At 50.5% G+C, this 27,652-nt stretch overlaps 1 protein-coding gene and 1 non-coding gene across 6 annotated transcripts in view; one reads left to right on the top strand and one right to left on the bottom strand.

Annotated features, from left to right (window-relative positions):
• Positions 1–27,652, bottom strand: part of EPB41L1 (erythrocyte membrane protein band 4.1 like 1) — a 165,248-nt gene that overhangs the window by 62,970 nt on the left and 74,626 nt on the right. Inside the window, exon 1 of one of the 5 annotated variants that reach the window (XM_070381661.1) lies at positions 9,950–10,306. The exons of the other annotated variants lie outside the window; for them this stretch is intronic. The gene's annotated coding sequence lies outside the window, so the exon portion shown is untranslated. Of the gene's footprint in view, positions 1–9,949; positions 10,307–27,652 lie in introns of those variants that run through there. 5 annotated transcript variants of the gene reach the window in all.
• TRNAC-GCA (transfer RNA cysteine (anticodon GCA)) lies at positions 16,121–16,191 on the top strand. Its single transcript has one exon. It is a non-coding gene; the product is annotated as a tRNA-Cys (tRNA).

The raw sequence follows: 27,652 nt of genomic DNA, 5'->3' as shown, positions 1-27,652 counted from the left end.
GGGGCTTTGCCCTTATTGCTCCCTCCGTGTGGAAGGTGGGCTTGTCCCCTGTCTCTTGGTAGCTCTCACCCTTCGGATCTCAGTTAATGTGCCTCTTGACCACTCTGTCTAAAGTGGGTCCCTCCTTCCTTTTTTTTTTTTTTTTTTTTGGTTACAGCTGATTTTTTGGTTTTGCTTTATTCTGTTTTTGCCATCTTAACCACCTTTAAGTGTAACAATTCGGGACAATAATCACATTCACAGTGTTGTATAACAAACACTACTATCTACTTTCAAAAATTTTTACCACCCATCAAAAATAAACTTTACGCCCATGAAGCAAGCATGTGTTTCTTCATAAGTTCACAAATTGTTTCTACTCCTTCTCTAGAACGTAAACTCCACAAAGACAAAACTTTATGTCTTGGAGATTCCTTGGTGATCCAGGGGTTAGGATTCCTGTGCATGCACTGCAACGGGCCTGGGTTCGATCCCTGGTCAGGGAACTAAGATCCTGCAAGCTGTGCAGCATGGCCAAAAGACAACAAAAACCTTTATCTGTCTCATTTGCCATTTTCCCCAGGGCTTAGAGCAGTTCTTGATAAATAACAATGACAAAGCTAACATTTATAGAGTTTGCTATTTACCAGGCCCTGATCTAAGCATTTTACATCATTTAATCTTCATAATAACCCATAATAGGTCCTCTCAATATCTCCATTTTACAAAAGAAGGAACTAAAGCACTGAGAAGTGAACTAACTGGCCCAAGATCGTGCAGCTAGTAAACAGCAGTGTCAGAATTCAAACCCACGGAGCCTGGGGTCAGATGGATAAATGGAAAAACACATGGGTGATGGGTGGATGGAACAGCAATGAGACAAGTCAAAAGACCTGGGCTGCACTCACCTCAGGAGCCTTCCTGGCTACCAGCCAGCCAGTCTGTCCTGACAACTTATCAGACTTTTGGATGGAAAAGCAGCTGACTTTTCCATCCAAACTCCTGATATTATCATCCTTATTTGACTGATGAGGACACATGGGCCCAAAGATGCCTACCGATTTGCCCAAGGTCATAATACTGTGCCAAGACTCTCTGACTCTGAAGTCCATCCCACTACATGACATTCCAGCAGCCTCAGGGGGTTCGTCTGTACTAATTTCTCCCAGGGGTAAAACTGGCTAAGGAAAAACTTCCCAAGATTAAAAGGCAAATACACTGAGAAGAGCAGAAGTTAGAATCAGGACCACTGTTTGTTGTTTCAGTTCTGCCACTTCCTATCTGATGGGTCTTGGGCGAGTCACTTCCCCTTTGTGAGCATCAGTTTCTCCATCTGTTAAACAGGGAGGAGAGGACCTAATCGCACACTTCAGAGCAGGGCCCTGTAGAGAAAAAGGATGTTTCAGAGAACAAAAGGACTTTGAAATGCAAAAGTTACAGTCACGCTAAAGACAAGGGAGCGTGTATCACAGATGTTTATGACATGTGTTCTGGAAGCGTGTCTTTGCATACATATGCACTGCAGTGGAACCGCGTGAGGGCACGCACAGCCACGAGTATCCACGGTCATGAACAATCACTCCCCAGCCACGAAGGCTCTCTTCTAAATCTGAGACACTGACAACTTCTGTCCAGACGGTCGTGGGAATTCTGAACCAGGCAGGAACTCACAGTAGGAAGGAGTAGAGAGAGGAAGAAGGAACAGGGTGTGGAAAATGCCAAAACAAAGAGAATGCTAGGCAGAAAGTGAGAGTCTTCTATTCTGAAAGATGTTTTCAATGATCATGGTTACCGAGATCATCCTTTCTTTTGGGGAAGTCACGGAGCACATCTTTCCCATTCCCCTAGGACCAATTCCTGGGCTGTTGATCCCCATGTGCACCCCCAGAACCATGTCCCACTCAAAGAGCCAGGAGGCTGAGCTTTTGGACTGTCCTTTGAACTCCTTTGCCTGCTGACCTCTGGTTGCCTTTGGTCAACGGGAGGCACTGGCAGGAGGTCAGAGAGTGGAAGCAGAGCGGGGAGGTATATCTCCCCAGTCGCCCTCCCTGGGGTTCTAGTGGTGGCTGAGCGGCTCTGTGACAGCTCCATGCACAAGCCCAGTAACACCAGTCCCTCCCTCTGTTCATTCAGGCCGAAGGGAGCTAATAGTTTCTGTCACCGTGAGTTTGTGGGTCCCCCTCGTGGGTTCCCTTAATCCTGCCCACAGCTTTCTTAACATCTCCAAGTTAAAGCATCTGAGTGGAATTCTGTTTTCTACCAGAATCTGACTGATACACCGTGCTGTGTGCTAAGCCGCTTCAGTCACGTCTGACTCTTTTGCAGCCCTATGGACTGTAGCCCACCAGGCTCCTCTGGCCATGGGATTCTCCAGGCAAGAATACTGGAGTGGGTTGCCATTTCTTCCTCCTCCAGAGGATCTTCCTGACCCAGGGATTGAACCTGAGTCTCTTATGTCTCCTGCAGGCAGGCAGGTTCTTTACCACTAGCGCCACCTGTGACTGATATACCACCTGACACTAAGTAGATAACACGAACTAGAGAGGGAGGGGAGGAGAAATTGGAAAGAGGCAGTATAGTCTAATGGTTAAGGACGGACTAGGCGACCAGGAGACCTTCTTGCATTCTCCCTCAATCTCACTGGGCCTCAGTGTCTTCATCTGTAAATCCACGATGATAATCTTACCCACTTACTAGGTTTACTAAGAAAACTGAATTAGACCAAACTGAAATTTGGCTCGTAAAGCACTTCCAAGCCAAAGCCCACAGTGAGTACTCAAGAAATATTAGAAACTCTCATCGTCTAAAGGCTCAAAGGTTAACAAGAGCAGAAATTACAGACTTTTGTGTTTTTTTGGCTTTTTAGGGGGTTCTCTGTGTTACACCATTTCCTACTATGAGCCTGTACTACTTTTGGAGTCAGAAAAGAGAAAGAAAAGAATTAAAAGAAAAAATACAGTGAGAGAAAGAGAGACTATGAAGATTTATTCTTCTCCCTCTGGGGATGATGTTAACTCCCATTGGGATCTCCCCAGTACAGAACATTCACTTCCTTGAGTGACAATCTCCAGGTGGACATGAATGAAATGACCACCCGTGAGGAGGGAGGAGGCGGACTGTGCCGCCTCCCAGCCAGGCCTCTGATGGAGCTCGAGGGGTAGAAACAGGAGCTAGGCCCGCAGTCATTCCTACGCGGCAGGGCGGAGACGGCAATTTGTCAGAGGCCGGTGGTACCCATGGGCACCGCATTAAATAAAATCAAGCCATGTGAAGAGGCTGCCACCCGTCAGCACTGGCTTCTTGCCCAAAGGTCTCACGTGCCACTATGGAGCCACAAACTGGTGTGCCATTGTAGGCCGGGGACCACGTGACATGCCCAAACTGCAGAGTAAACTGCATCAGAAAGGAGAAAAGCCTCCTACTTGGTCCACATGGATGACTGCAGAGGCAGAGGAGACCTCCCTGGAGCGGGACACCCTCTGAGAGCCGGACCATGAGCTGGCTGCCTTCTGGGCTTTGTTACCTTTGAGCTCCACCAGGGCCACATGAGATGGGTGGGTTTATTCCCCCAGCAGGCGGGGCTGGCCAAGGTCACATGGCTTGTCAGTTCGAGTTGAGCAGGGACTCGGACCCAGGTCTGCTGGCTCACGGCTCCATGCTCTTCCCCCTCAAACCTGCTACATCCCACTTGCTGTCAACCGTGTAACCAAAGCTACTGTTGCTCTGGATGTGGAAATAATAACAGCAGTATCAAGCCCTCCCACGTGCCAGGTGCTTTACAGCCTAAAGGATCCTTTCATCATCATCACTTCGCTTGGACCTCACCGATCAGCAGTTGGTGAGAGGGAGCGGGGAACTGCAGTAACAAACATGGCTTTGGATCAGTGTCCTTGCCCCTTGGGGCTCCGCTGAGAAGGGAGGTGAGGAGGGGAAAGAAGCCCAGAGAAGCAGGGAACCCTCCCCAGCAACCCTGTGCAATCTCACAGTTTCTCAGTCTCTCACTTGATTTTCTTGTTTAAACACTACGAGAGTTCACGGTCAGCGTTATTTAGAATAGAGTAAAATTGGAAACAACTTTAAATGTCCATCAACCCCCTGTTGATGGCCAAATGAACTAGGATTTATCCTGTGAAAAAGGAATTACAAAAGTATTACATATCTAGTGTGAACATTTGGGGGATGGGGTTTAGATGCACTGACACAGAAAGATGTTGGCACATAGAATGAAAAAAATCTAACTTGTAAAACAATAATGCAATTTATGGTCCCATTCCGGTTTGCATGCTTATTGTTTATGTAGGCATGGAAAAAAATCTAGGCACCATCCTGTTGTCATTGGCTACCTCTGGAGAGAAGGATTTTGGTTGGGAAAACAAGGAAAGAGTATGCTTTTAAATGATTAGGATTTATCACATAATTCTTTTGTAATTAAAACAAGAAAAAGTAAGTATTTTTAAAAAGGTTTGTCGGGGTCAGTCATTCATTCCCCATAGTACCTGCTATTTCCACCTGTTCTCTTCCAATCTGTACCTATGGTCAGATCTAATTTTATATCATTTTAATCTGAGTGCTCGTGGTTTGGGGTTTTTTTCCATTTAACATTAAATTGTATCGGGGAACCTTCCTAGGAGTCCAGTGGTTAAGACTCCAAGCTTCCACTGCAGGAGGGGTGGGTTCGATCCCTGATTGGGGAACTAAGATCCCACGTGCCCCACAGCACGGCAAAAAAAAAACAAAAAACATTTACTATATCAGAAATATTTCCACATTATTATATCATCATTATCATCACATCTAACATTCTTAGGTACTTCTCTGTGTGCTGGTTCCTATGCTAAGGATCTTACATACCCAAAATCATTTAATCTTGATGACAAGCTTAAAAACAGGTACTTGGTATAGATCAGTCTTGTGGACTCTGTGGGAGAGGGAGAGGGAGAGGGTGGGGAGATTTGGGAGAATGGCATTGAAACACGTGTAATATCATGTATGAGACGAGTCGCCAGTCCAGGTTCGATGCACGATGCTGGATGCTTGGGGCTGGTGTACTGGGACGGCCCAGAGGGAGGGTATGGGGAGGGAGGAGGGAGGAGGGTTCAGGATGGGGAGCACGGGTATACCTGTGGCAGATTCATTTCGATGTTGGGCAAAACTAATACAATATTGTAAAGTTTAAAAATAAAATAAAATTAAAAAAAAAAAAACAGGTACTTGGATTATCCATATTACAGATGGGGAAATTGAGGCTTAAGAAGATGAACTGACTTGCCAAGTCCTCACAGTCAGTAAGGATAGAAATGAGACTTATGCTCTGGTCTGTCTCTGGTCCTCGCTGCGCACCTCTCCATCCTACTCCCCTTCAAGATACTGACCAGTGAGTAAGAAGAATGTGCCAAGTAGGGATGAGAAGACCCTGGTCCTGGTCTTCCTACCTGCATGACCTTGGACAAGTCACTTGCCATCTGCTTTGCCCACTCCATCAATTCCTTCACCAGACAAGCATTTGCAAACCACTCAGCCACGCGCTGAGGACAGAACAATGAATAAAACATGAACACTGCCCTCCAAGAGATGACAGCCTGGCCTGAATCTCTTCACGCGGGGGAAGGCTCTAACCCCTGTCCCGCCTCTGTCACCGCGACATGAAATGAATTGAAGAAAAGATGCCGAGGAACCTGACGAGTGCACAGCTCCATACACTTCGAGGGTAAGTATTTCTGCGGCTGTTCACGGCTGCATATTATTTTATCCACTGGATGTTCCAAAACGCTCTCAATCATTCCCCTATTGTTGGGCACTTAGTCCCAATTTGCTGCTATTATGGAAGAAGCTCTGATGCAGATTCAGCCAAAGGAAATTATGCAAAAGGGAAAAAAAAAAAGCCAGATGCACAAAGACGAAGCTGCGCAACCTTCAGAATGACTGAAGGGAGATGAGTCCTTCATCTTAAACTTCTGAAGCTGCAAACCAAACTCGTGCCCTTCCCCCACCCCATGGCCTTCCCCACCCTAAGCTGCTCCTCCCAAAACCCTCCGAGGGGACAGCTTAGTGTGGTTTCAACCTCCCTCCCTCCCCAGCCCTCCAGGTCCAGAGGGCTGATGTCTTTCCTGCAAAGCTGAGCCCGTCCCTTCCTCGTGGTTCTTACCAAAGGGACCTTCCCAGACCTGGTTCTGTCCTGCCCCAATGCAGGCCCCATGCAGATCAAATACCTGCAAAGGTTCCTGGAGCGTCCAGGCTCCTGGGGAGGAAAGTGATGTTAGCCAAGTCCCTGTGGCATGCCAGCACTGCACTAGGTTCTTTACGTAACAACCCTAACGTGGTCTCCTTGAGACAGGCGCGCTTGGCCACACTTTACAGATGAGGAAACTGAGGCTCAGATCAGCTAAGTGAGAGCCCAAGGGCACGTGACTAGGACACAGTGGAGCTGCGACTAGAGCTCAGGCCTGGCAGATTCCAGAGTTTTGTCAAAGACCCAAAGACAAGCTGACTTTCTGAATCACCTCCCAGCGCCCCCAGCCCCCTGCACCATCTGCTGCAGGCACACCAGACCACCCGTTCTTCAAACACGTCCCCATTTCCCTTCCCTCTGGCCCAGGAGAGGGGGTGCCCTTCCCCCCACAGCTATCAAAATTCCACTTGGCTTTTGGTGCCCAGTGCCAAGGCTGCAATCTCCTTGAAGCCTTCTCTGATCACCAGAATAGGAATCCACGCCTACAGAGGCAATAGCTTATCCCTCACCTTCCCTGTGCCATGTCTGTGTCTCTCCAGGCTAGACTGGGAGCCCGGGGAGGACAAGGATGCTTCACCAGAGGCCGTATAGGATCAGCAGCAGGTACTCAGGGAATATTTTTCAAATTGAACAAAACTGAGTATGACCTCTGAAAAGAAATTTTGGGCTGCTGGCATGGCCATGGGGAAAGTAGCTCCACCTCACACTGCCTGGATTTAAATCCTGGCTCCCCCACAACCGAGCTGTGTGACCTTGAGCAACTGTCTTTTCCTTGCTAAGCCTCAGTTCCCTTCATCTGTAAAATGGGAGGAAGAAGGATTTTTGCCTCAAAGGGCTTGTGAAGATTGTATGAGTGGCACAGTTAAGCCCTTAAAATGGTGCCTGGCATGTAGTAAGTGCTTGATAAATGTTGGCTGCTACTATTCTTACCCACAAGCCTCCCGCCCACAGAGGAAGCGGTGCCAGCCTGCTCCCACCCCTACCCGCCTACCCATGCACAAGTCCCCTCCCCACCGGGCCTCCTCCTCACAGTCCCAGCTGGTGCGCCTGCATTCCCTCCTTTGTATGTTCTGGTCACTGGGTTCCTGTCTAGTGTGGCGGGAGTGAGTGTCAGGGCCAGCCAGCCTTATAGCCAACCAGTCTTCCCCAGCACCCAATGGGAGCACAGAGTCCAGAGCACCCTCACTGCTGGGGGATCCTGGCCAGGAAGCAGAAAGCCATGGCCAGTCCCTCTCTCAGGCTTCTGGCCAGTACCTTTCTGCCCCCTACCCCTCAGGACTCCAGGAGCACTCAGGCCACCCTTGCCTCACAAAACCCAACCCACCCTTGAACTCTCCACCAGGACCAGTCCTGGCACATCAGTTCTCTGGCTCTGCTGGACACCAACCTGGTACTCCCAGACCTTGCTCCAGGTACAATGCCAAGGTAAAGAGAGATGCTCTAGACTCAGCCACACTCTTTCCAGCTGTGCAACCTTAGGCACGTGACACAACCTCTTTGAGCCTTAGTCATGTGTAAAAAGGATAATAATAGCACCTACCTGTCAGAGTTGTTGGGAGATAATGCAAAGCATACAGTCAGTACTCAATAAATGTCCTCATTCTGATTGTATAATCACTGGTATTACTCCAGATGGAGATTATTATCCACTTTTAATAAATGGGGGCACAGAAGCCCAGACAGGCTCACCCGGATGACCTAGCTGGAGCAACACAGAGGCCCCTCCCACCTCAGCAGCCTAGGCGGGAGACCCTCTCCACTGCTCTTGGGGGCTCAGGCCCAGAACATGCCTGGGCACCCAGCATCCTCTTGGCTCTGGATACTTACAAGAGGGACCAGGGCTCCAGGCCGACTATGCCTCAGCCCTTGCCCCTTAACTGGGACAAGGCAGCCTGGCAGCTGAGGCAGCCTGGCCTTGCTTTCTCACCTTTTGGGGTCAAGGGCTGCGAGACCAATGTAAGTCCCCCTCTAGAAGGCAGACTCAGGCTCCAGGCTATAACGCCAGCCCATCAGAGTCCTGTGTATGGAATGGCCACGGCAATAGGGAGGCAGGCATTTGGGCTACAAGAAACCCAAACTCGTTAGAGGATATGGGTACCTTAGTGCTGGCTCTCACACCCATTTGCCTGTGACCTTGGACAAGTCATTCCTCCTTTCGAGGCCTCAGTCAATGTTTCAGTATTTCCTGAGTGAGCCCTCTGGGACCAGGAAAGGCTCTCGTGCCAGTTCTGGGAAGCAGCTCTCCATGGAGCTCACTGAACTCAGGCTCAGGGAACCGCACATGGCCCAGGGAGGGTTTTAATGGGAATAGGCCTCTTGCACTGATCTCCTCCAGGACTGCTTCGAGGGGCCCCTTAGGAGCCATGCTCTGCGCACACACAAATACGGCACATGGGGTCACGATAGGTATGACCTCAGACTGGCCAGTGGAAGCCGGCTTCATCCCTGCACAGAACTGGCAGAGCCTCCCTGGGCCACGGCGGCTCAGAGAGGAGGCTGGCACAGGCTGCCTCTGCCGCAGGCTCCATATGAAGGAACGGGTGGGCAGGCGGGTACACAGTCGCCTCTGTTCTCCACATCCTTGCCCAGGACAGACAGCCCCACTTCCTCCAGGGGTATCATTCGAGGTCCCGAGCCTTCAGCCTGGCCTGGTGGCTACTGAATCTGGAAGACTCCTAATGCTGGGAGGTGGGGGAGAGACGAAGCAGCTGTAACCCCACCCAGCGCTGGAGAGGTTATAAACCTAGCCCTCTTACACTCCCACCTCTGGGTACAGAGGAGGAGATATGAAGTGATGACAGGAACAAACGGTAGTGTCTCTCTCCCATCAAGGTATTCTCAGAGCTTGCGGGGGTTGGCGGGGGGCGGGGGGGGGTGGGGTGGTGAGTGCGGGGAAGGAGGTGGTCAAGGACCACAACCGGTAGCCGCGAAGGAGACCGGTATCCTCAGAACTCCTTCCTAGGCCTTGTCCAGCCTCCTAAGCCATACCTCTGCCAGACAGTGGCCTTAGATCTGATAAGCATCCTGGTGGCTGCAGTCACTTGCACCCCCAGCCCCGCGCAGCCACATACCATGCCTGCCCCCCAAGAACCCAGCCTCAGGGGCCCTCAGATATCCCCCAAGTGAGAAGGTGCCAGGCACAACTGGGACCCACAAGTCTTCTCCCTCTAACGTGTCAATGCCAGGCCAGAAACCAGGTGGTCCTAGAGCCAAGTTCTACCCCCTAGCTTTGGGAGACATGGAAGGGAGGTAGGATGGGGAATGAGCCAGAGTGGAGGAAGGTCTGCACCCAGAGGATAAGTGAGGACCAGAGCTCCCCAGCAACCCAGGCTCCAGTCAAGAGACTGTCTTGCAGCGCCTGAAGCCCGGAGGAAATATCCAGAGGGCTCTGGGCCTCCTCTGAGGCGTCAGGAGTGGTCTCCGAGTGGGGAGAACAGGAGTGGGCCAGCCCGGCACCCACCCAGCAAACATTCATCCTTACAGCAAGCCTCAGCTCCCCGCCTGCCCACCTCTCTCGCCCGGGAGGCTGCAGACCCGGGAGGTCGGGAGGACCAGCTAGGACCGCCCCCACACTGGCCGGAGGGCCGACAGCCTGCAAACTCAGTTCCTGCCGGTCTGTCCCCCACTCTCTGTCCTCCCCCAGGGCTGAAGGCTGGGCCTCCGGGTAACGAGCCCCCGGCCCATCCCCACCCAAACCCACCCACGCCCCCCCGTGCCACCTGATCGCCGGCACGTGCCTACCTGGGCCTGGGGGTCCCCATCTCGGGCGCGCGGGGCGGGGGGCGCCCCCTCGGCTCCTGCGAGCCGGCAGGCCGCGGGGCGGGGCGGGCTCTGCGGAGCAGCCTGTTCCGCGACACCCCCGCCCGCTGATGGATGCCGACTGCAGCAGCAGCGGCGGCGGCGGCGGCGGCGGCTCGGCGTGCGCCGGGGGCTGGGCACCGTGCCCACAGCCCCGGGCCTGGCGCCCGCCGCGCGGCCCGCCCCCGCCCCCGCCCGGCCTCCGCGCCTAGCCCGGGGGCCGCCGCCGCGCGCCCGCCTGCTCCCTCGCGGCGGCCCGGCCCCTGCCTCCGCCTTCTCCCCGCCGGTCTCCCTCTCCCTCTCGCCGCTCTCCCGCTCCCGCAGGCTCCCAGGCCACCTCCTCCGGGGCGCCGTCACACTGGGCAGTCCCCGGGACCCCGGCGGGACTGTGCCTCGGGCGCCCAGTCCTGGGGCTCCGCGGCTCCCACCCTGGCCTGGGCCAGCCTCCCGTCCCCTCGCGCGGGGGTTCGGCAGGGAGAGAGGGAGAGGGGAGTGGGGGAGGAAGAGGAGAGGCTCCCTGACTCAGAGGGGGTGACTCAGCCTCGGCCCACCGAGCGCGGCCGGATACCCTCACCTCCCCTCCCCGGCAGCTCTGCGCGGGGCAGAACTTCCCCGGAGCCAGCGCTCCTCCTCCACCAGGGGGGCGGTATCGCAAACGTCTCCCAGGGGTCCCATGTGTCTCTAAGTGCGTGTACGTGTGCATTTGTTCCTATGTGCTTTGGTGACAAATGGCCGCGTACAGCTGTTTCTGGAGGTGCCGCGTAGGCATCCAGGCTCCAGGAAGGTGGGCTTGGGGGGTGGCCAGAGGGCCTGCGGCACCAAGGTCCTGGCTCAAAACCAAGTGAAGCCTGGCTCCTCCCCTCCAGCCGCGCTGTTACAACTCAGAAAGCCGTCCAGACCACCTAACCAGACAGAGGAGAACCCCCAACAGCCTGGGTTCCAGTCCAGCCCCGTCACGTGTCAACCAGTACCTTTGGGCACATGGCTCTCTTGTTCTGGGCCTCACTTTGCCAATGAAAGAAAGAGCTGGATGTACCTGTCTCCACAACATGATCCCCTGAGATTTCTGCCGACGGGTCCACATTTGCAGCCCCCAGGACCCCTGCTCCCTGACCCGCCACCATCCCAGGCATACACATACACATGCTCTCATTCTTCAAATCATCCCTGAGTACCTACTGCATGCCAGCCACTGTTCTAGGTGCTGCAGAATCCACCACACTGGTAACTGGAGGTTCAAAGCTGGGACGCCACCCACATGAGAACCAAGCCTCCACACCCTCCCCCGCCCCTCCCAGGCTGCATCTCCTTCAGTATCCACCTCACCAATGGGCTGCATCCCTTAGTGTCCACCTCACCAGGATCCATCTGCACTCCCACACTCCAGAGACAGGCAGCTCCTTCTGTCCACTTCTCTCTCCCAAGGCAGATGCTCCATCAGGGTGACCTACCCCAGGGTCTATTATCAACCCTAGATCCTCCATGGAACAAAGCTATGCCCCTCTTCCCAACCCCTCTCAGAGAACCAAGACAGCAAGCATGTCCCTTCTCCCCACCCCCAATACAAGCCTTCTCTTCTCCAAGTTAAACATCACCAGCTCTTTCACCAGATGTTCCCAAGACACAGCTTCCGGTGCCTCCACTCTCTCTGCTGCCCCTAGGCTCAGGAGTAGTCAGAGAGCAGAGAGCAGAAGGAAACCAGCTCCTCTGAGTCCTAGAGAACACACCCTCCCTCCAGACAGGAGACATGAAGATGCACAAACCAGCGCGGGGCCAACTCCCAGAAGGACTGGAGTCCTGCTGGGCGGACTTCCCTACAGATGTCCTCTTTTGTCTGTGGACTTTTCAATCCCCAGCTTCCCAGAGTCAGTTCTTCCCAGGACCTCCCCAGGCCCTCGGGGGTGTGGCCTTGGGCAAGTCACTTTTTCACACTAGGGTGCTCTGCTTGAGTTCAGTTCACCACATTTACTCAAATGAATGCGCAAAAGGACGAGTAAAACTTAGGAGTTATACCAGATGAATTTGTTGTTTGATAGACACATCTGCTAAGAGATTTTTTCTGACTGCTTACTGCAAATATTTTCCTTCCAAATTGACACTCAGCCTCCTCTGCTTGCTGCCCTCCCCAACCCTGGGCTCCCATGGGCCAGACCCAGCTGCCCAGATGGCACTGCCTGGCCAGGCCAGTTCAACTCTCCTTTCCTCAACCCTCCTCCCATTCCTTTCTTTCCCCAGGAAGAAGCCTTGCTCTCCCCTCCCCTCCTCTCCCCTGGGGCAGGGCCACTTTCCCACCCTCCTCAGCTAGATGGAGCCTCTCACTTTCCCAGAAGAATCCAGGCTACATTCCAAAGACCAAGGCAGAACATTCCCAGATATGACTCTGGATTTAAACCCAAAGAGCTCGATTCCCTTTAAGTCAGTGGGACCACACAGAAAACCGGGCTTCTTCTACTGCTATCATTATTATTCTTTATATAATTATTATTGACTTTTTAAAAAAAACTTTTAAAACAATATTTCTTTATTTGACTGCAACAGGTCTTACTTGCTGCATGTAGGATCTAGTTCCCTGACCAGGGATTGAACCTGGGCCCCTTGCATTGGGAGTGTGGAGTCTTAGCCACTGGACCATCAGGGAAGTCTCTAACATTTCTATTTGTTGTTGTTCAGTCGCTAAATCATGCCTGACTCTTGTGATCCCATAGACTGCAGCACACCAGGCTTCCCTGTCCTTTACCATCTTCCAGAGTTTGCTCAAACTCATGTCCAGTCAGTTGATGATGCTATCCAACCATCTCATCCTCTGTCATCCCCTTCTCTTCCTGCCTTCAACCTTTCCCAGCATCAGGGTCTTTTCCAATGGGTCAGCTCTTCACATCAAGTGACCAAAGTATTGTAGCTTCAGTTGCAGCAACAATCCTTCCAGTGAATATTCAGGGTTGATTTCCATTAGGATGGACTGGTTTGATCTCCTTGCTGTCCAAGAGACTCTCGTTTCTATTAGAACTTTCCAGTTTGCAAAGTACTTTCAGAAGTCATCCTCACGTCCTGTGACACTGTCACCCTCTCATCCTATAAACAGGCAGTTTGAGGCCCAGAGCAGTGAGTGACTTGAACAAGTTCACACTTGCCAAGTAACACTGATTTTCTGGACCAGACACTTTCCACTTCACCCCACAATAACCTTTTCCAGAGAAATCTGATTAGGGTCAGGGCACTCTCTGAAGAACGAACAGGCCCCTATAGGCATCAGTTGAAATCACTACCCCAGTTACTTGCCTTCCTTCCTTCCCAGGACAGGGAAACTGAAACACAGGACCAAGACCGAACGGAGAACCAAACCTCGGAGAAATGCGAGGAGCCCAGGTGGAGGAAAAGAAGCCTCACCTCACCCCCCTCCCTCAATAAGGAGGGCTCTTCTGAATTCTGCTTCCAGCTCTGGCTCTGCCACTTCTTTCTATGTTACTTGGGTAGATGATTTGATCTTTCTGAGCCTCAGTTAATTCCCTATAAAGTGGTAGAAATTCTTCCTGCTTTACTCCCTGAGTTGCTGTGATGGAAGATCAGCAGATGTCAGCAGAAAAGAAGGTCTCCCCCTCTCTGGGCTGCTGGGGAGGTAGGAGAAAGTCTTTCTTCTTATTTTTGTCTCTCTCTCTCTTTTTTTTTTTTTTAGGCCATGCTGTGTGGCTTGTAGGATCTTAGTTTCCCAGTCAGGGATTGAACACGGGCCCTTGGCAGTGAAAGCCTGGCATCCAAACTATTGCACCACCAGGGAATTCCCAGAAAGTCTTTCTTCTGAAATTTTAACAGGAGGGAACTTGATATCGCAGAAGTGCTAGGATACAGGAAAGCCAGGAATAGAATGAAAGTGCACCTCTGGCTGGGAAAGCAAAAACATAAGGTGTTAGCTACAGCCCCGCCCAAGCCCACTGGTGGGGCAGGGACCAAACCAAATACTCAGGTAGAGTCCCTCCCACCCCACCTCTTTTATCTTTTGAATGAGGAATCCAAGGCTCAGAGAAAAGCGGCAACTCGCCAAGGTCACCCCATTGGAGGCAGTGGTCTCCTGACTCCCAGTCACGAAGGGCCCCTGGATTCCTGAGTGGGCAGGGTGGGGTGGTGGGTGCTACTAGTGTAAGGATTGCATCTTTCATTTAGCAAACAGTGATGTACACGCTGAGCCTCAGGAAGGCAAGAGGAACTGGGTAGCCTCTGTCCTGGAATTCACTGTCAGTCCAGCAGCAGAGAATGGTACCTAAACCAGCACATCAGAGGATGTTGTAAGATGAATCAGCACCACTTTCTGAGTACTTGATCTGTGCCTGGCACTGGTCACACATTCATTTGTTTAATCCTTACAACAATTCTCTGGCATTGAGATTATTAACTATTTTCATAGCAGGAGTCTCTGAGGCTTGAGGTTAACAACTTCCCAAAGTTCACTCAGCTAATAAATGGCAGGGCCAGGATGTGTCTGCCAGGTCTGTCCAAGGCCAGGGGCTGAGCTTCAACCCTTATGCTTTGCTCCCTACCTCTAGGGCTCTGCTGACCTATGAGCTAGCCACTACTCACATATGGCTTCTGAGCACTTGAAATGTGGCTCGTGCACATTGAGATGTGCTGTAAGTGTAACACCCACACTAGATTTTGAAGATTTAATTAAAGAAATGTCCTGTATCTCCTTAATAACTTTTGTATTGCAATGATACTTTGGATGTATTCAGTTAAATAAAATATATCATTAGAATGATTTTATCTGTCTCTTTTGGCTTTTTTTTTTTTTTCATATGGCTATTAGAAAATTTAAAATCACATATGGGACATCCCTGGTGGTCAAATGGTTTAGAATCCACCTGCCAATGCAGGGGACACCAGCTCGATCCCTGGTCCAGGAAGATTCCAAGATTCTGCAACTACTGAGCCCATGCTCTAGAGCTGGAGCTCGACAGCTAGAGAAGCCACCTCAGCGAGAAGCTTGCATATGACAACTAGAGAGTAGTCTCCACTCACCTCAACTAGAGAAAGTCCACGCACAGCAATGAAGACCCAGCACAGCCAAGGAAATAAATAAATACATTTAAAAATAAGAAATAAATAAAATCACATATGTGGCTAACATGTGTGGCTCACAGACTTCCTTTGGTCAGCACCAGTTTAGATTCTCTGAAGTCCTAACCCAGCCCGTGGACCGCAGAAAAGAGTTCCTGTGGGAGGGGATGCCTAAACGAAAGTGAGTAAAAGGCACAGCCCTAGGGAGGAAGGTATGTGCCAGGGCAGGAGGGCAGCAGGGCCTGGGTGCATGCTAAGACATGTCTGACTCTTTGCAACCCCATGGACTGTAGCCCGCCAGGCCCCTCTGTCCATGGGATTCTCCAGGCAAGAATACTGGAGTGGGCTGCCGTGCCCTCCTCCAGGGGATCTTCCTGACCCACGGATCGAACCCGAGTCTCTTATGTCTCCTGCATGGGCAGGCGGGTTCTTTACTGCTAGCGCCACATGAGAAGCCCCAAGGGCCTGGGTGGGCTGAGCTGAATGAAGCCCCAGGCACCTGGCATTGGGGCCAGTTTATAGAGGAAATTACCAGAGCCAGACTTTCCAGAGCAGCGTGATCAATGGGCCTGGAGAGTTCTGCCTGACAAGGCTGTTCTTGCTGATCCCGGGCATGCTCTGGAAGGCACTGCAGGGCAGCTGTGTCCGGGGGTGGGGAGCAGTCCCGGTGGATGGGCAGCAATGCCCACCAGGCAGGGACCTCCTGGCTCCAGCTGCCCCTACTACAGCTCCTTCAGTCTCCCCCAAGAAACCTCTCAAAGAACTGCTGTCTCCAGAGACCTCACCATCCTCTCAAACCTTCCAGCCCAGACTGTGGGAACCACACATTGCTGCATTCGGTCATGCTCTGACATGCAATGATGAAGCTACACGGAGGGTCACACGGTGCAAAGCACTTTTCCATCCTTACTGTGACAGCGTTGAAGAGCCTGGGGGCAATGGTTACCTCTGGGGAGAGGTCAGGGGGAGGGACAGAGGAAGTTCATTAATAGCACAGGAGCTATGTGACCTTGGCAGGGCCCAAACCTCTCTGAGCCTCAGTTTCCATCTCTGTACAATGGGGTTTCCCCAATGGCTCAGTGGTAGAGAATCTGCCTGCAATGCAGGAGACCCAGGTTCAATCCCTGGGTGGGGAAAACCCCCTGGAGGAGGAAATGGCAACCCACTCTAGTATTCTTGCCTGGAGAATCCCATGGACAGAGGAGCCTGGCGGGCTACAGTCCACAGTGTCACAGAGTCAGATACGACTAAAGTGACTGAGCACACACAATGGGGATATTGTCAGCACCACCTCTTCAAGCTCCTATGACACGAGAGAACACCTGTGAGATACCCAGTCTCTTCAAAGCCTCCAGAGGTCACCTGCCCTCTAGGAAGTCCACCCCCCATTGCTTCTACCATCCAGCCTGTCCCTCCTCTAGCCTTCCGGACCACACATCTCTTGTCTCTTCTGAATTTGGGGTTCAGCTGTCACGAGGCTCTCTAACCGCTCTAATAAGACTGCTGCTGCTGCTAAGTCACTTGAGTCGTGTCCGACTCTGTGCGACCCCATAGACGGCAGCCCACCAGGCTCCTCTGTCCCTGGGATTCTCCAGGCAAGAATACTGGAGTGGGTTGCCATTTCCTTCTCCAATGCATGAAAGTGAAAATGAAGTCGCTCAGTTGTGCCCGACTCCCAGTGACCCCATGGACTGCAGCCCACCAGGCTCCTCCGTCCATGGGATTTTCCAGGCAAGAGTACTGGAGTGGGGTGCTATTGCCTTCTTTGTCAAAGGTGGAAACCTTGCCTGTCCCCTCATTTCCCTTACTCTTCCCCCTCCCTCTGTCTTTGCCTCCCCTCTCCTCCCCCCCGCCCCACTGACAGCCATGTTCCTGCACAGACCTGCACAGCCCAGAGGCTGCGATAGCCTAGTGGCTTGGCCACTTGGCCATTGTCTTTGGCCCAAAGCGATGCAAGTCAGGATGACTGTGCACACCCTGAGGAGCTGCACCCACCCTGCTCCCTCATGGGAAGAACCTTCAGTAGCCAGGTGTTCTCTGATAAAGCGACTGGAACCCTGACCCAACTCTGCAGACCTTTCACAGCCTGTTCTCACCTGCCTCTTCATCCTCAGGTCCCTGTGAAACTGACTTGTTCTGGGCCCCCAGGGCACAGCCACGGTGGGGCCCTGCCTCTCCGATTTTGCATGTGTTCCTCCTCCGCCTGGGAGACCCTCTTCCCTTTCCCATGATCATGCTTTCAGCCATCCTCCAGGAAGTCCTTCCTGATCCCCTCCTCTTTACAACGCCAGCTCCCAGCTAGAAGGAACCTCAAGGTTCCTCCCCTTTCTCCTGGCTCTGCCCTCCAGTCCTGGGATGTGTGAATTGCCCCACTCAGTCCTCGGCTCAAAATAGGTGCATGGGGTGTGTCTCTTGGGAGCCAGAGCCAGAGGCCAGGGAGCCAGGAGTTCACCCAGGATGCCAGGACCCTGCTGAGGCTGAGCTCTGCTGACCGACACTCCACCTCGGCTACATTTTTAATGGATCTCCACACTCCTGCTCCCCCTGGGAAGTCAGCCCTCCCCTAGGACGTCTGGGAGCCGTACTCCTGCGGCCTGAACATAAAAGATCTGGCCACGTTCCCACTAGATTCAGACATCCACCCAGCCTCCCGTCAGGCGCTTGAAGTGTCAGCTGAGGTTTGCCTCATCACAGCATCACAGACTCCTTGCAGTCAGAAGAGACCTTGGAGAGAATCACACTGAGGCTGGGAGCAGGGAGAGGCAGCAGAAGAACGTCTGTGTGTGCGTCTGTGGTCCCCTGTGCCAGAAGATGCTGCAGAGACACCATCAATCAGCAGCATCATCACAGAGAGCCTTTGGGACCCACTACGTGCTGGCACTGTGCCTGGCAATATGCATCCATTTTCAGTTCTTCACTTCTTCCTTCTCTGTAAGGCAGAGGTGATATATTCCACCCTGATTTTATAGGGGAAGAAACCGAAGCTCAGAGCAGGTAAGCCAGTAGTGCAAGGTCACACTGCTAGTAGGTAGGGGGCCAGGATTCAGTGTGAGGTGTGCTTGACTCCACAGCCAGTTTGTCCACTATTAATCCTACACACACACGGTTTAACACAAATTCACTGCAGAGAGATCGGCTATATTTTATCTCCTGTGTGGGGGTGGGAGGTGGGGGTAGTTTCATAAATGTGGGTAAACTTATGATCTGTGTACTTTTCTGCATTTATAACCTCAATAAAGTTTTTTTTTTTTTATGTTTTTGTGCCAGAGATGAATTTATGCTAGAGATTTGGGGGATGTGCAATACTCTTAATATTAGAGTCTGAAACTAGAAAACGATTTTTTTCCTTTTTCAACCACCTTGCCATTTCAACAGGGACTGTCCTGAAGAACTCATAAACCCCCAAGTCAGACCCAACAAAAATTCACCTGCTGTCCATGGCTCAGACCACAAACATTTCCTTGTACTTACATTCCCAGACCAAGTGCCACCTAACCAAAAATCGATTTCCAAAAACTAGCACTGCTCTGCAGTGTTTGCAACATTCTCTTCATCCACCCATCCGCCCCAGACGGCTGGACCAGCTGCTGCATCACTGTTAATCCCCAACTTCATGAGACGGCCAGGCAGCCACGTCTAGATGTTCCCATCTCCTTGCACCAGGCCAGGCTGGGCAGAGAAGCCGTCTGTGTGTGTAAACACAGCCTTCTGCTTGGGCGGCTCTTGCTGGACTCTCCTGGCCAATTGGGGCCCTCTGTGGTTTTTATCTTTCTGCCCAAAATAACCATTGGCTTCAGTGATTCTCTGGGCACGAATCAGACTCTCCTGAGAGCATGTGGCAGCTTGAAGACAGGAAGGGCACTTTATCCATCTCTGCTTCCCCTAGGCACCAGGACAAAGGTCTGCAGGATTTACTGAATGCCTCTGTGTGCCTGGAAGAACCTGTGTTGGGGGCGAGGGCTCACTAGAAAAGTCTCAGGAAGCTGAAAATTTAGGAAAAGAGAGGAAACACTAATATCAGCCAACAGCAACAGAAGGCTAAAATACTAAAGGTTGTCATAAAGTGGGAAAGTGTCTTGGGAGCTCAGAGGAGAAAGAGATGAGAGGGGAATGGGTGTCAAAGAAAGTCTCAAGGCAGAGGTGGCATTTAGGTTGAGTCTTAAAGACAGGCCTCAAGGACAGTCTAAATGGAGGAGAGAGTCTGAAGCAGGCACAGGGTTGGGAAGTACCGGGTAGACTCAGGAAGCTGATCTTTTCTTTTTGGCTAAGCCACGCGGCTTGCAGGATCTTAGTTCTCTGCCCAGGGATTGAATCTGGGCCCTGGCAGTAAAAGTGCCAAGTCCTAACCACTGGACTGCCAGGAATACCCAGGAAACTGACTTGAATGACCGGGAACAAAAGATGCCAAGGGCTGAGGCTAGGGCTGGAAGGGCACACAGTGCCAGTGGAAGCCTCAAATGGCATGCACCAACGGGCTTCCTGCACTGTCTGGCAATGAGCCACACATGACTATTTACATATAAATGAATTAAAAAGGAAAAAAAATGTAAAAGTCACAGCCACATGTGATGGTGGTTACCATACTAGACAGTGTAGAACATCACCGAAGATAGTTCTACTGGGTGGTACCGGAACACACAGCAGAGAATCCAAAAGGCATTGGGCAGAGGTGAGACTGATTGGAGCTGGGCTTTATGAAGATTAACTTGTCCCTGGAGTAGGTACCTGGAGGTAAGAGAGAGACCTGGCCCCAGGGCAGGCATTGTAATAATCCAGGTGAGATCAATAACTGGTTTAGGGACTTCCTTGGTGGACCAGGGGTTAAGAATTTGCCTTTCAATGCAGGTGACGAGGGTTTGATCTCTGGTTGAGGAACTAAGATCCCACAGGCCACAGAGCAACTAAGCCCGTGCATCACAACGACCAAAGTCCATGAGCTCTGGAGCCTGTACACCCCAACCAGAGAGTCGGTGTGCTGCAATGAGAGATCCCACATGCCGCAACTAAGATCTGACGTAGCCAAATAAAAATAAATAAATAAATCTTTTAAAAAATAATCACTTCTATTCCCTGTGTTCTTCCTATCAGTATGCAGGAAAGCAGAGAGCCATGGTTCTCAAAGTGTGGTCCCTAGAACAGCAGCATCACCTGGGAACTTCTTGATGTGCAAATCTTCAGGTCCCACCCCAGATCTACTGAATCAGAAACTGGGGGTTCAGAGCAGCAGCCTGTGCTTTCATCAGCTCTCTCCTGATTCTGATGCACAATCCCCATATAAAGGCCAGGAGCCAACTCTGGTTCCAGACTCTATACCTCTAAGTTCTACAATCAGAAGACCTGGCTCCATGTCTTACATCTCTTGGCTCAGCTGTTTACTAGCTGTGCTTAATCCCTTTGTGCCTCAGTCTTATAAGGATTAAAGGAGTTAATACATTTACTTTTCTTAGAAGAGTGCCTGGCCTATAGTAAGTGCTCAATGAATGTTAACTATTTTTAATCCTCATGGGCCACCTCATCTAAACTATTATGGTACAGGGACTTCCCTGGTGGTCCAGTGGCTAAGACTCTGAGCATCCAACTCAGAGGGCCTGAGTTCAATCCCTCATTAGGGAACTAGATCCCACATGTCACAACTAAGTGTCCACATGCCACACTAGAAGATACCATGAGCTGCAACTAAGACCCAGTGCAGACAAATAAATACAAATGAATATTAAAAAGTAAATAAACTCCTATGAGAAACGCTGGGCTGGATGAAGCTCAAGCTGGAATCAAGATTGCTGGAAGGAATATCAATAACCTCAGATATGCAGATGACACCACACTTAGGGCAGAAAGAGAAGAACTAAAGAGCCTCTTGATGAAAGTGAAAGAGGAGAGTGAAAAAGTTGGCTTAAAACTCAACATTCAGAAAACTAAGATCATGGCATCTGGTCCCATTACTTCATGGCAAATAGATGGGGAAACAGTGGAAACAGTGACTGACTTTATTTTGGGGGGCTCCAAAATCACTGCAGATGGTGACAGCAGCCATGAAATTAAAAGAGGCTTGTTCCTTGGAAGAAGGACCTTTGCCAACAAAGGTCCGTCTAGTCAAAGCTATGGTTTTTCCAGCAGTCATGTATGGATGTGAGAATTGGATGATAAAGAAAGCTGAGCGCCAAAGAATTCATGCTTTTGAACTGTGGTATTGGAGAAGACTCTTGAGAGTCCCTTGGACTGCAAGGAGATCCAACGAGCCCATCCAAAAGGAAATCAGTCCTGAATAGTCATTGGAAGGACTGATGCTGAAGCTGAAACTCTAATACTTTGGCCACCTGCTGCAAAGAACTGACTCATTAGAAAAGACCCTGATGCTGGGAAGGATTGAAGGCAGGAGAAGGGGACGACAGAGGATGAGATGGTTGGATGGCATCACCGACTCAATGGACATGAGTTTGAGTAAACTACAGGAATTGGTGACAGACAAGGAGGCCTGGAGTGTTGCAGTCCATGGGGTCACAAAGAGTCGGACACGACTGAGCAACTGAACTGAACTGACGGTACAAAGTTGAATTCCTCCCACAGACAGTGTACCACCATCTGTCTGTCTCTTACCTGCCTGTCCATCAAATAATATTCCTAGGCCTGCTCCCCACCTTCCACTTACTTCCCCAAGCCTAGAATGTCAGTTCTTCTCCCGGAAGGCAGGGGCATTTCCTATGTCAGGGGGCCATTTCCACCAGGGGAGAATGTCAAGGCACAAGAGATGGATTTAATGTCCTGCGCTAGGATGTCCCATAAGGAAACAAGTCAGGAGATGCCCCAGGAGACTTCCTCACAAGACCACCTGGGGATACGAACGTCCAGAGCAAAGTACCCAGTTGTCCACTGCTATTGAAAGCCTCAATTCATTTGGATCCATGCCAGCCTAAAGGCCATTTGAAATGGTACCTGGAATTCTGTCTACTGCAGGTAGCTCAATCCTGACTCAGGGAACCAGCTGAGGGAGGATGGTGTCAAGAAACCTGGGTTCTGATCTCAGCTGTGAGAATTCGGGCAGTCATTTTCTTCTTTGGATCCTATTTCCTCACCTCTAATGTGAGGGGCTTGGACTAGTGTGGTTCTTAACCTCTTACGGGTCGTGGTTTCCTTAGAAAATGTGATAAAAACTGCAGAGCTTCTCCCAGAAAAATGTACACGGGTACACATCCAGACACACACAACCTTATTATGATTTTAGCATCAGGAAACCTCATGAAACCCATGCACAGCTCACCCCTTGCGTCTATGGACTCTTGGTTAAGAAACCTTGGCTAGATGGTCTCTAGTCATCAGGATAAGAAGTCAGCCGTATTTGTATCTAATCTAAAGGAACCTTATGTTAAAAAATTTCACCAAAAAGAAGAGATGTGAAATGGGCTTTCATAAGATTCAACTGTTGATGGGGTAAATGGTATGCATCCATCTGAGAGCCTACCCCCAACCTTGTCATATTGCCTTGGCAGTCTCCCCCCACTTCCTGTTCCCCACCCCAACTCAGCAGAGATCAAGCATGTAGTCCTGAAAGACACTCCTGTCCCCACCAGCTGTCTCTGGCACTTGCCGAAGAGTAGCCAGATTGTGTCTGGGCCACAACAAGGTAGAAGAGGAGGAGCTGGCCTGCCTCGTGTCCCCCCGCCCCAAATCCCCTGGCTCAGATGCCAACCACCAAAGAGGCTCCCAGATGCCACCCTCCACCCACCCAACACACACACACACAGAGCCACACTCATGCCCTCCCTCGCACAGCCACAGCCAAGGAAGGGACTGCACCTCCAGACACTCAGTGGTGCGGCCACCTGGAACAGGCAAGAGTTATTTTTAGAGGCCCAGTGACAGGATGGGTGAGACCAGTTCCACCCGTCAGAGCTCCCGCTGCCACCACCGGCTCCGATGAATCACCACCCACTATGCGAATGTCCACATCTGTCAGCATGGCCAGAGAGGCTGCACTGGCCTTGGGAGCAACTGTCTTGGATTGGTGACCATGCTGATCACAGCAGCATGAGGCCAGGATCACACCAGGGACAAGACGCCCAGCTTGAGTCAGTGCAGACCGACTGCCTCTCCCAGCCCAGTCCAGCCCAGTCCAGCCCAGCCTTGGGCCACCAGGCCAACGGGGGCCACTCTCTGCACAAGTCCCTTCAGAGTGGCTGTTGATACCTCTTTCTCTCCTCAGTCTATCTGTAAGCCACCCACTCCGCCCCTAAACCATGGCATTCTAGTTATTATGGTAATGACCCCCCTCTCCCCGCCCAGTTAAAAAGGCAGACTTGGATGGTATCAATGCAGCTATCAACTGGTTTCATCTTTCTGGAGGGCATTTTGTGGTTTAACTTCAGGAGTTTTTGCTATGTTTGTTTGTTTTTGGCCACACCATGTGCCTAACGGGATTTTAGTTCCCTGACCAGGGATAGAACCCTTGGCAATGAGAGCACGAAGTCCTAAGCATTGGACAGCCAGGGAATTCCTCTCTGGAGGGCATTTTGGAAAAGTGCATGAGAAGTCTTAAAAGTGTGCACACCTTGGGACTTCCCTGGTGGTCCGGTGGTTAAGAATCTGCCTTTCAGAGCAGGGGATGGGAGTTCCCACGTGCCACAGGGCAACTAAGCCTTCCCACTGCAACTCCTGAGCCCATGCGCACTGGAGCCCAAGCACCACAGCTAATAATTAATTCTTTTTTAAAGTGTGCACATCTTTGAACCCAGAAACTCCTCTTCTGTGAACTTATCTGTGGGATCAGTGGCGATACTCAAAGATGTAGGTATAAGAACACTCGTCTGTTATATACAGGAGTCTTATATACCAGAGTAAACTGGAAAATTGGAATTACTATAAATGTCCAAAAATAGTGGGTATTTTATATAGTGATAATACATACCCTGAAATACTAAACAGCTATTAAACTCTAATGTCATGAATCTATATGACTATATGTAATAATGTTGATAACATAATACAGATTTTTTCAAAGCATATGGAACATGTAACCCAATTTCTATAAAATATGTTTGCACACGCATAGAAAAAAGAAAACTGAAAGGAAATATTTAAAAAGTTATGTTCCCAGAGATTGTTTTATGATAGTGGAATTTCTTTTGTGCTTGTTTGGGTTGGGTTTTATTTCATTGTTTATCTTCTGGTGTGCATATGTGTGTGAACATATATTATTTATATGAGAGAAGCAACAAGAAAGGCCCATAACCCTCACCTCACTCACAGTTTCTGGGCTGAACCATCAAAGCCCTTCCTGGAATCTCAGCAGAACCTCCACCCCTTCAGCCACCACTCTTATCAAGTCTCCCTCTGGCTTTGAACTTTGCTGCCTTCCTCCGTAGACCCCTGGGATTTTGCCATCCAGCCCTTCCCCAGAGCCCCCTGACACATGCCTCCACAGTGGAAGTCCCCTCCTCCAAGGCCCCCTGTTCACGAATCTCACCCAGAGAGAGTATGTCTCATTTTACAGTAAGAGAAATAATAATTAACAAAGGTAAGAGTGGTAGTGAACCTTCACATTTATGTTTTGTGTTCCTTTTTATACAGCACTTTATCATACATATTTCACTGAACCTGCCCAATGGTTTGTGAGGCAAGCAGTATCATACCCATTGCACAGATGAGGAAACTGAGGCCCAGCAAGTATAGCAGCACAACATCTGCCAAAGGTCTCATAGTGGTGCAGATTCAAGTACAGGTCTGAGTTTGACATAGAAGGAGTTAAATGGAAGAACTGAACAGCTTACCCTAAGCCTACTTCTAAGGAGCCAAATTCTACAGAGTCCCTCCTTCTAGCTGAGCTCATAGTTGCTACACCACCACCCCCTGCCCAGAACCCCACAAAAGCCCTTCTGAGGCCACGTGCCCTGTGTCTCCACATCAGTCCATCACTCTCTCCCAGCTCTGGCAACGGGTCCTTGCTGGCTCCTCAGGTCTCCTAGCAACAAGACATCCTGTGGCGCCTCTCTTGACACCTGGGCTTTCCAGCTCGGGCCTGTCTCACCGAGAGAAGGGGCAGTCAGTAGCTCCTCTCACAGGGGCTGTGGCACCCATGTGTGGTGGGGGAGTGGGGGAGGAGATGGCATCAGCCAGCATAACCCCCACTCTGGGTCTGCTCCCAGCTCCACATTTGGGGCACTGGCTCTGGCTGCACTGTTCTTTTCTTGAGCTCCTGACTGTCTGCTGACTGGGACAAAAAAAAAAAAAAAAGCTGAATCCTAGGGTTCAAATTCTGGTCAATTCCAATTTACTTTTGCATTCTTGAAATATATGGAATCTTCCCATTAGAATAATATTAATATTAAAATTAGCAGTAATAAGTACTAGCCACAAAACAGCTGCTTTATTCAGGGCTCAAAGCCACTCCTGAGAAGCAGGAGCTAGCATCTTCATTTCACAGATGAGGAACCTGAGAAGTAATTTGCCTAAAGGCACTCAGCTAAGGAATGAACAAGATTTGAACAAGTGTGTCTGACACCAAAGTGTATGTTCTGACCACTGCACCACATCGCATCTCTTAGAAAATGCCTGGTCCTACCCTCTTACCACAGAGAGAGGGAAAATGAGACCCAGAGTGGGGAAAGGATTTGTAGTCATCTAGCATTTACCCACTCCAGTGTTCTTGCCTGGAGAATCCCAAGGACAGGGAAGCCTGGTGGGCTGCCGTCTATGGGGTCACACAGAGTCGGACACGATGGAAGCGACTTAGCAGCAGCAGCAGCAGCATTTACTGAGCAGCTCTATGTGTGAAGCCCTGAGTTAGGAATGTGAATAATAAACTGTTTCAGTTCCACACGATTGGATAGACGGGCTGTGACTATTTATTGAAAACTGTCAAAGCTGAGCAGTGGGTTCATGGAGGCTCATCATACTAGTCCCTCTAGTACTTTTCTGACTGAAACTTCGGCTGCATCAGGTCTTAGACGTGGCACAGGGGAGGCATGCCGATCTCCAGTTGTGGTGCGCAGACTTAGTTGCCGCAAGGCATGTGGGATCTTAGGTCCCCAACCAGGGATCCAACCTGATCCCCTGCATGGGAAGGCAGATTATTAACCACTGAACAACCAGGGAAGTCCCTGAAATTTTCCATAATAAGAAAGTTTATAAACCCATGGCTGATTCATGTCAATGAATGGCAAAAACCTACAATATTGTAAAGTAATTAGACTCCAATCAAAATAAATAAATTTTTTAAAAAATCAAGTTTAAAAGGACCATAGAAAGATGACTGAAGAATATGTAAATTTTAAGTCTGGCTCAACTCATTGTTGTTGATCAGTCACTCAGTTGTGTCTGAAACGTTTGCGACTCCATGGACTATAGCTCACCAGGCTCCTCTGTCCATGGGATTTCCCAGGCAAGAACACTGGAGTAGGTTGCCAGTTCCTTCTTCAGCAGATTTTCCCGATCCAGGGATCAAACCCGTGTCTCCTGTATTGGCAGGTGGACTCTTTACTACTGAGCCACCTGGGAAGCACCTTTGGCTGGACTAGATAATCAGTAAATCACCCAAACTTGGGGATATTTTGCTCTGATTGTTTTGAAGTTCAGGCAAAGGCAAGTGTTCTGGAACCCACATTGTAGCCTCCTCTCTTTCTCCATCCTTCTGTAAAATTCCTGCCTCTGTGTTGTTGCTAGGATACCAGCGAGCCCGGAGAATCCCAGTCTGACTGACTGGGCCCTCTGCCTTCTCACACTGCCCCCTGTGGGAGACAGCGCCCCTGCCCCCAGGGAGCCGACCCTCCTGGGCAGGCTCTCTGCGGATCCACAAGCCACACAACACAGGAGATGCCGTCAGCCACTGGGAGAGAGGCGGCTAGAAATCCAGAGGACTATGATTAGAAAGCAAATTACAGGCCTCTGGAGGTTTCCAAGCCACAAAAACTTCCTAGGAATCAGAGGTCCATTATTCAAGTCCCTCAAAGTTTCCAGAGAGGGTGAACACAGTCTCCAAAGAGGGTGAACACACACAAAGCAGGAGAATGAAGATGTGAGATGAACAAGAGAGAAGCTACACAGCCAGACACAGAAAAATGCGATCAGACAGGTAGAGAACGTGAGGCCACTGGGAGGCAGAACAGCACGCCGGTCAAGGACCGGCAGCAGGTCAGAGTTCCAAGCCCCGCTCCAGTGCTTCCCAGCTGGGAGCCTGAGCAAATAGCTTCACTTCTCTGAGCCTTCATTTTCTCAGCTGCAAATTGCAGATAATTCTAGCTACAATAGAAAGTGAATGTAGCCATTGAATGAGGCCAGACATGTCAAGTGCTTAACCCGGTTCCTGGCACATAGTAAGCACACAATAAACAGTGGCTTTATTTTTTTTTTTTAAGATATTTTATTTTATTTGGCTGCTCTGCATGGCATGCAGGATTTAGTTCCCCAACCAGGGATCAAACCCATGCCCCCTGCAGTGGAAGCTCAGAGTTATAACCACTGGAACTCCAGGGAAGTCATAACAATGGCTTTAAAAAGAAGTGCTAACCGTATGATCCAGCAATTCCACTTCTGGGTATTTATTCAAAAGAACTGAAAGCCGGATCTTGAAGAGATGTTTGTACATCCATGTTCACAGTATCGTTC

This window comes from Bos mutus, chromosome 13 (genome assembly GCF_027580195.1).
Source record: "Bos mutus isolate GX-2022 chromosome 13, NWIPB_WYAK_1.1, whole genome shotgun sequence".
Taxonomy (NCBI): Eukaryota; Metazoa; Chordata; class Mammalia; order Artiodactyla; family Bovidae; genus Bos; species Bos mutus.
The sequence above is the reverse complement of the archived record's forward strand: the minus strand, read 5'-3'. Positions and strand labels throughout refer to the sequence as shown.